At 39.1% G+C, this 8,175-nt stretch overlaps 1 protein-coding gene across 2 annotated transcripts in view; it reads left to right on the forward strand.

Moving 5' to 3' along the window:
- The window catches only part of Ubc4 (ubiquitin conjugating enzyme 4), a 41,498-nt gene extending 39,096 nt beyond the window's left edge, over positions 1-2,402 (forward strand). For both annotated transcript variants that reach the window (XM_070083260.1, XM_070083257.1), the window contains exon 6: positions 1,133-2,402. The gene's annotated coding sequence lies outside the window, so the exon portion shown is untranslated. The remainder of the gene's footprint in view (positions 1-1,132) is intronic.
- The last annotated feature ends 5,773 nt before the right edge of the window (positions 2,403-8,175 follow it).

The raw sequence follows: 8,175 nt of genomic DNA on the forward strand, positions 1-8,175 counted from the left end.
GTATTGGAGCTGCCCCTCTTCCTTGAATCAAGCCTGATTTCCTGCCATTCCCCAGGCAGTGTACAACCCTACAGATTCAGCACTTCCCCATAAATGTGATGATAATTCTCTCAGTAACACTAACATTGTTTCTATACAATAAATGTACAGGCAGGTTTCTCATCATGCCATCTCAGAATTACAATTTTTTTTATATATTTATAACTTATGAAAGTAATGAGACATCCCAATTTTAAGAGTGCTGATGTGTGTTAATGAATTTTAAAAGTTAATTACTGTACATATACTTTTAATTTTGTACATATAGATGAATGTCTTTATAGGTCAATTATAGTCTCGGTGAATTTTATAATTGTAACAGTAACATAAATAAGGAACGTGGCAACCTTTATAACATTTTGATGAATATAAAGCTTTCTGTGGAGGATTCCATGAACCATTGTAGAAATTACAATCTGTTTTAATAACTTCTGTAACATCATTTAGAATCTTGGATCAGTTTTTTGCCCAGTTTGATCCCTTTTTATTTACATTTTCTTGCATTCGTGCATACCTGGGCACTTTTTTTTGACACAGGGTGTAGGCCACAAGCTCCATTTGGAACACCCTGGTGAGGAACAGTTGACAAGGTGAAGTGTCCAATATTATGGTTTTTGGAACCCTGCAAAGAAAGTACCATTTTTCATTTTTCCAGATGGTATATTCTGAATTGGGTTTCATACACTGCTATAGGAATTCGACCACAAGCATGTAAAATCATGGTAAATGCAGTTGAAGCTCTTAGGTAGGGTAGTCTAAAAGCAGAGCACTGAGACAAGAAATTTTCAACCTGTGATAGGCACTTTATATAACTGAATTGATCACAGAAGGCTCTCATAGTGGAAGATATGAAAGGACATATGGATTAAACCCAGTGAAAAGCAGGGAGACCATGGATATATTTAGAAAACACTATCAACATCTATGGCCCAAGACTCATTATATTACCAGCAGATGTGAGAAATATTCCCAGTACAAGAAGCTGGAGGGCTTTTTTTGTACTAGTGCCAGATCAACTGGGTTGTGATGGATATGTGGGCCTGCAGGTTGCGAGTTGGTTGACCAGGCACTTAACAAGAAATCCTTTCCGCAGGTCAGGCTAGTGGGGAAGAAGAACCCTAGGAACCAGTCACATGTAAATCACAGGCAGATTACAGGCCTGTAGCCTCCTCAGTATGATCCTTGTGATACTGGCTCCGAGAGATGTCTCCCAAAAGAGAGCGCCCTTTGTAGGAAGGCTATGGGAACTTCAAAATTTCTGTGGGATCACATCCACTTAGAGGAATCATGTTGTAGGACAAGAGTGGTTCCTTAGGGTGGAATATGACAGCTGAATTTGAAAAATCAAGAACATAAAGGCTGTCTATGGCTCAAGTCAATGTTAAAAGATTTCTACTTAAGTAATGGGAGACTCCAGAGAAGAAAAAGCTTAAAACAGGTGCAGACACCCCCCATCCCCGTGAATGTCAGTCTATTGATTTCTCCTAAAATAAGGTTGGGCTGCATAACCTGCTCTGCTGACACCAGAGATGCATAGGGGTGGATGGTAGTGACTGATAAAGGGGAAAATTATCGAGTACATATCTAGTCTGTTAATGAGGAGACATGTCTCCTAGCCTAGATAGAGGATATTTAAGTGGTGTCAAGGTCACCAACATAATAAAAAGTTTAAGACTTTAGTACAGTCCTCTTGGGAAATGACTGCTAGATTAAGCTCACTGATCAAAGTAACCATTTGGAACACAGCATATGTACTAAGTAGAATGATGACAAGACATCTTCAATCAGAGCTTGGAGTCTACCCTGTAAATCAACAAAGGTAGTCCTGGTGTGCTGACACATGAATGTACACAGAGGAACTAACTGAACAAGAAAATTATTAAAGATCCTGTTACTTGTGTTTAGAAGTTATACAGATAGTATGCAATTCATATAGTGATTCTTGTAACTGGAACCCAGAAAATATACTAGTGTCGACAATTTGCAGGAATGCTGACTAAACAATACTTACCTGTCTTACTTACCATGGTTGTTGGGCCATGTAAGCATTAATTTATCTTTTGTTGTTTTTACTAAGCACCTTAAATGTTTGTTATATTGTATATACAAGTACTGTACTTTTAAAGGGAAGGCAGCTTAAATATAATGTCATTCAATTGATTTCTTCTATATAGTAAAATCTTGAGCTTATACTTATGAAGCTTGTATCAGATGTCCCAGCAGTGACTAAAGAATGTAGAGGTCACGGCTTCTCTTGTAGTCCTCGTTAAAAAAATATGCTCATCATGGAACATCATACTGTATTGTGTGAAACTTGTCATCATAATCTGTCTTGCTACTCTCAGTAAAACTATATTTTTTTATGTGACAATCTGATTATCTTTGGTTGAATTATTACTGTGACAATATTATCATCTTTGGTTAGGTAAGTTTCTTAATTGCCAGTATTTTAGTGTATCTAAAGTGCACTGATTTGTGACACTTGTGTGAGATGCCATAAGTTTTTTTTTTTTTTTTTTTTTTTCAACAAGTCAGCCGTCTCCCACCGAGGCAGGGTGACCCAAAAAAGAAAGAAAATACCCAAAAAGAAAATACTTTCATCATCATTCAACACTTTCACCACACTCACACATTATCACTGTTTTTGCAGAGGTGCTCAGAATACAACAGTCTAGAAGGATACACATATAAAGATACAAAACATATCCCTCCAAACTGCCAATAAGTATTGTGTGATAATTTTGCAAGAGTAACTAGAAATAGATGGATAAAATAACTGCTCAAGAAATCTGCATGGTATCTACCCATTTATTGCAACACAAACTAATATTGCATTTTCTGCACTTGCTAGTTACTTTAGGCCACAGTCAGAGCATTGCAGATTTTTAGCAAAAGTAGTGACTGTTGTCACCATAATTTTCACAACTGCAACTTATGTTATAAATAATTTGCGATTTCAAATTTGTTCTCAAGACTAAGAGCAGTTCAATGCTGCTTTGTTCAGCAAGATACTCATTCCTCCATGGCCAGAGAAAGGCCGTTGTTTTGGGGGAAAGGCCTGGCTTCACTCCTAGGTGTAAATGCCCATCTGCACTGTCAAGTGTGATATGGATGTGTTCTAGAACATGCTTTCTTTTGTTTATCAGTCAGTTTTTGATATTTTCATCACCTCTTCTCATTTCTGAAAATTAAATATGGCACCCAAAACAAATGCGCTTATCCCTCTCAAGGTTCCAAGAAGAAAATTAAATGTGAAATTTTGCCTTTTCAAAAAAAATTGGTGATTGACATGCTGAAGGGTGGTAGATGGTTCATAGACACAGCATTTGGTGTTAGAGAATCAACAATTCTTTCGCTTCAGAAATGTGCAGATAGAGCTTGTACAGTGAGTAATCTATAATGTGACATAGTGAAAAGAGTGACTGAGGTCATTACAGCTGATTTCTAAATATGTGAGCCATTTCATCTTTCTTTTATGTGCTAATGCATCAGGAGATTGAGTGCAAATCTATGATAATTTATTGCTCTCGGAATTCCTGTGCTTTGAAATGTAAAACCACTTTTGGATGTGTAACAAGACAGCATGGATGATTGAGAGACTGCTCATGGCCCTGTAGTGCCACAACCACCCTCATCACGCATGTCAAGATTATTATGCACTGGCAATCAGACTTTATGGAAGGAATTCTTCTCTTATTTTAGCTACTTGTATTTTTTCACTGTCCAACCTTTACTACAGTACAGGCATTGCACAGGACTGTATCAACTAGAATGTTAGGTAAGAAAAACTATTATTTTTTAAGAATTAAAAAATACTTGATTTTTTTTTTTTTTTTTTTTTTGTGTGTGTCTGTCTCTGTCTCTCTCTGTCTGTCTGTCTCTGTCTCTCTCTGGCTCTGTCTCTCTGTCTCTGTCTCTCTGTCTTTCTGTCTCTGTCTCTCTGTCTTTCTGTCTGTCTTTCTGTCTCTGTCTCTCTGTCTCTGTCTCTGTCTCTCTCTGTCTGTCTCTGTCTCTCTCTGTCTCTCTGTCTCTCTCTCTGTCTCTCTGTCTCTCTCTCTGTCTCTCTCTGTCTCTCTCTGTCTCTCTCTGTCTCTCTCTGTCTCTCTCTGTCTCTCTCTGTCTCTGTCTCTGTCTCTCTGTATCTGTCTCTCTGTCTCTCTCTCTGTCTCTCTCTCTGTCTCTCTCTCTGTCTCTCTCTCTGTCTCTCTCTCTGTCTCTCTCTCTGTCTCTCTCTCTCTGTCTCTCTGTCTCTCTGTCTCTCTGTCTCTCTCTCTCTCTCTCTCTCTCTCTCTCTCTCTCTCTCTCTCTCTCTCTCTCTCTCTCTCTCTCTCTCTCTCTCTCTCTCTCTCTCTCTCTCTCTCTCTCCCCCTTCCCCCCCGCCCCCCCAGAAAGAAACACTACTTTTCCCCATATGTTATTGACACCACAAGTTGTGATATTACAAGTAGCACTGGTTCCCAGAAACCTAATCCACTCAAATCATAGGAGTCTGATATATGGATGTGTATGTATACTATGCACAGGGCCAGATTAAGAAGTCACCGGGCCCTAGGCTATTCAGATTGGCGGGGCCCCTTTGAGTTACGGGTAAGCGAAGCGACCCCTTCCAGCTTGGGGGGGGGGGTCGGTGTGAGCCTGTTTAAGGTCTAATTAAATACATTCTGGCTATTTAGATTAAATTTAATAGGGAAAGTACATCAAGACAACCAAAACCATTTACCAACAGCCATTATAACTATCTTGTTAAATCATCCATTTTAAAGAGAATAAACTCAAGACAGCATAGTATTACTAGATTAGGCTATTAAAGTAGTGACATCATGTATTTGGGGGACCGCGGGGCCCCCAAATGCGCGGGGCCCTAGGCAAGTGCCTAGTTTGCCTATGCGGTAATCCGGCCCTGACTATGTACTGTGTGTATATGTAGGAATGTATATATATTTCGCACTCTCGTGCATTGCAGTGCTGCAAGACGGAGCAGATAAAGAACAAAAAGGCAAATACTGTGAATGGAACAATACACAAATAACCCACACATGAGACAAAGAAACCTAAGACGGCATTTGTTCGACTTGAACCATTTGACTAGGGAAAGGCAGAAGTGAATCAGCTGATTTACTTGTGTCTTCCCTCGGAGAATTTCCCCACTTATCTGTTGCTAGTGTTGCGACATTAAAGGGCGCCTGATGATGCATAAATGCAAAAGATCTAGAGCTAAAGATTTCCATCCTTGTGTGGCTTGTTCTGCATTAAGATTGCCTGGTTGCAATTGTATTGCATGTATGTGTTTATATTATATGTATATCTATAATTATATTCTAGATAGTAGGTTGGTAGACAGCAACTGCCCAGGGAGGTACTACCGTCCTGCCAAATGAGTGTAAAACAAAAGCCTTTAATTACTTTACATGATGGCAGGATTGCTGGTGTCTTTTTTCTGTCTCATAAACAAGCACGATTTGTTATGTTTTGTTACTCCTACTTACACTTAGGTCACACTACACATGCATATACAAGCATATGTATACACACTCCTCTGGGCTTTCTTCTACAGCCTTTCCTCACTTAGCGACATATTCGTTTACCGACAACTTGGACTTATGACGGGCTCTCTGACCAGTATGCATACCTAAATAATGTATATTATTAAATAATGTATATTATTAAAGCTGATTTCCTATATTCTGTTTAATACAGTATACAGTACACTATAAACATTTTAAAATATACCAGAAATGTTATAAATGGTGCAAGGGTGACATTAAAACAATATTAAAGATGGTTTACACAAACCCACTACCATTATAGTATGCGCCTCACTTAGCAACGAATTCGTTTACCGACGTGGTCTTAGGATCGGAACTCCATCGTTAAGTGAGGAGAGGTTGTATTTTCTTACTAGTTCTTGTTATTTCCTCTTGTCTCCATGGGGAAGTGGAACAGAATTCTTCCTCTGTAAGCCATGCGTGTCATAAGAGTCGACTAAAATACCGGGAGCAAGTGGCTAGTAACCCTTTCTTCTGTATACATGTACTTTACTAAATTTAAAAAGAGAAACTTTTGTTTTTCTTTTTGGGCCACCCTGCCTTGGTGGGAAGTGGTCAGTTTGTTGAAGAAAGAAGGAAGCACTTGACTTGTACTCACTGGAGTGCAGGCAAGAGAGATGTATCATAATTTACACCCAGAAGATTCTGGAGGGACTGGTCCCTAATATGCACACAGAAATCACTCCATATGAAAGCAAAAGACTTAGCAGGCGATGCAGCATACCCCCAGTGAAAAATAGGGGCATCACTGGTACATTAAGAGAAAATGCAATAAGTGTCCGGGGCCCAAGACTGTTCAACAGCCTCCCACCAACAATAAGGGGCATTACCAGTAGATCCCTGGTTGTCTTCAAGAGGGAGCTGGACAGATACCTAAAGTCGGTGCCGGATCAGCCAGGCTGTGGCTCATACGTTGGATTGCGTGCAGCCAGCAGTAACAGCCTTGTTGATCAGGCCCTGATCCACCATGAGGCCTGGTTGTGGACCGAGCCACGGGGGCATTGATCCCTGGAATACCCTCCAAGTAGACTCCAGGTAGACATAGGCAAATAGTGGTCCTTGGAGTTATGATAATTTGGAGTTGCTATTAAAAATTGAATATGATGTGTATGATAGTATGGTATAACTGTTGAGAGTTGCATCCTGAGGATCAAAATTAGCCTAAATTGACTGAAATGCTCTGTATAATCAGGGGCTTTCTATATACAGTAGTATGTTAATGTTGACTAGGTCTGTATTAGTTGTATCACGTACAGACACTCCTCGCTTAACGACCTACCTGTTTAACGACCACGTGGACTTACGACCATGTCTCTGATCAGTCAGTATTGTACATTGTATGATGGGTTTGACAAAGACAAACATGTCTATGTCATAAATAAAAAAAAAAATTATGGAACTTACTAATGTGCTTAATTTAGATGTTGAAGTGGAAGATATTGAAGAATTAGTGGAATATGTCGAGGGAGAGCTAACTAACAAAGATTTAACAGAGTTTGAATTGCAGCAGCACTTGGAAGAGGAAAGAATGAAAGAGGTACAAAAGAAATTCACTGTTAAGGGGGTTAACTGGTGTGTTCTGGAAATTGAATGCGGCTATGTTAGAACTAGAGGGTGTGGACCTGAATGTTGAACAGTCCTTGAAAGTGGAATGGCAAATGGATGAACTTTTACAACTCTAATGGGATTCTTCTCAAAAGCTACACTCAGGACCCCTACATGTCCTTACATTTCCTCGCCGTCATCTCTCTTACTCAGGCCCTCTACAGCTTCTGTTAACCCTGCTGATAACTCCAGTGATAACGCTTCTCGCTTATCGACCAATTTGCTTAATGACGTAGTCGTAGGAACAGAACTCGGGCGTTAAGGGAGTAGTGCCTGTACTTGTGGAAATAAAGATTATTTTTGTTTATTATTTATTAATATATTTTAATTTTTATTTAATTTATTAATGCATTAGTTTATTAATTATGTATTTATTAATTATTATCATGCCCAGCAACACTGAGTGCATACACTCACATCTTCCTTGTCAGAGTTCATAGGTTCAAACCTAAAGGATTAACATAAACACATTTGTACTATTTATTATTATTATTATATGATGGTTTGTGTGTGTGGGTGGACATCAATCATCCAGCAGTGCTGTAGCTTGCCTCTTGGAGAGCCTCTGAACCAATAGGAGTGGCAGTCTGTGAAGTGGCTTAGCAGCCCATCAGCAATGGGGTTAAATGTCTCTACGGTAACATCTCGGCCAATAGCAGAGTTTGTACTACAGTTTATTCATATACTCTGCACTTTGAAGCTATTACGATTGTTTCCTGCAATAACTCTGTGTTATTTACTTTTCATAACAGCATGTGTGTTATAATTACACCATCTTTTGCATTGCCAAGTCATCAAGCCTCCCAAAGTTCTCACTAAACAGGCCATTTCTCTGAAGATCAAGCAAGAAATTAGTGCATTGGTATAAGAGTATGGCTTTTCACAACCAACCATCTGTTATTATGAAGCAGATAGAAATAATAAAGAATATTAAAGTGGCTGACAAATCTAAGCTAGTGAAAAAAGGCAGAAAAATTATCATAGA

This window comes from Cherax quadricarinatus, chromosome 9, assembly GCF_038502225.1.
Source record: "Cherax quadricarinatus isolate ZL_2023a chromosome 9, ASM3850222v1, whole genome shotgun sequence".
NCBI lineage: Eukaryota > Metazoa > Arthropoda > Malacostraca > Decapoda > Parastacidae > Cherax > Cherax quadricarinatus.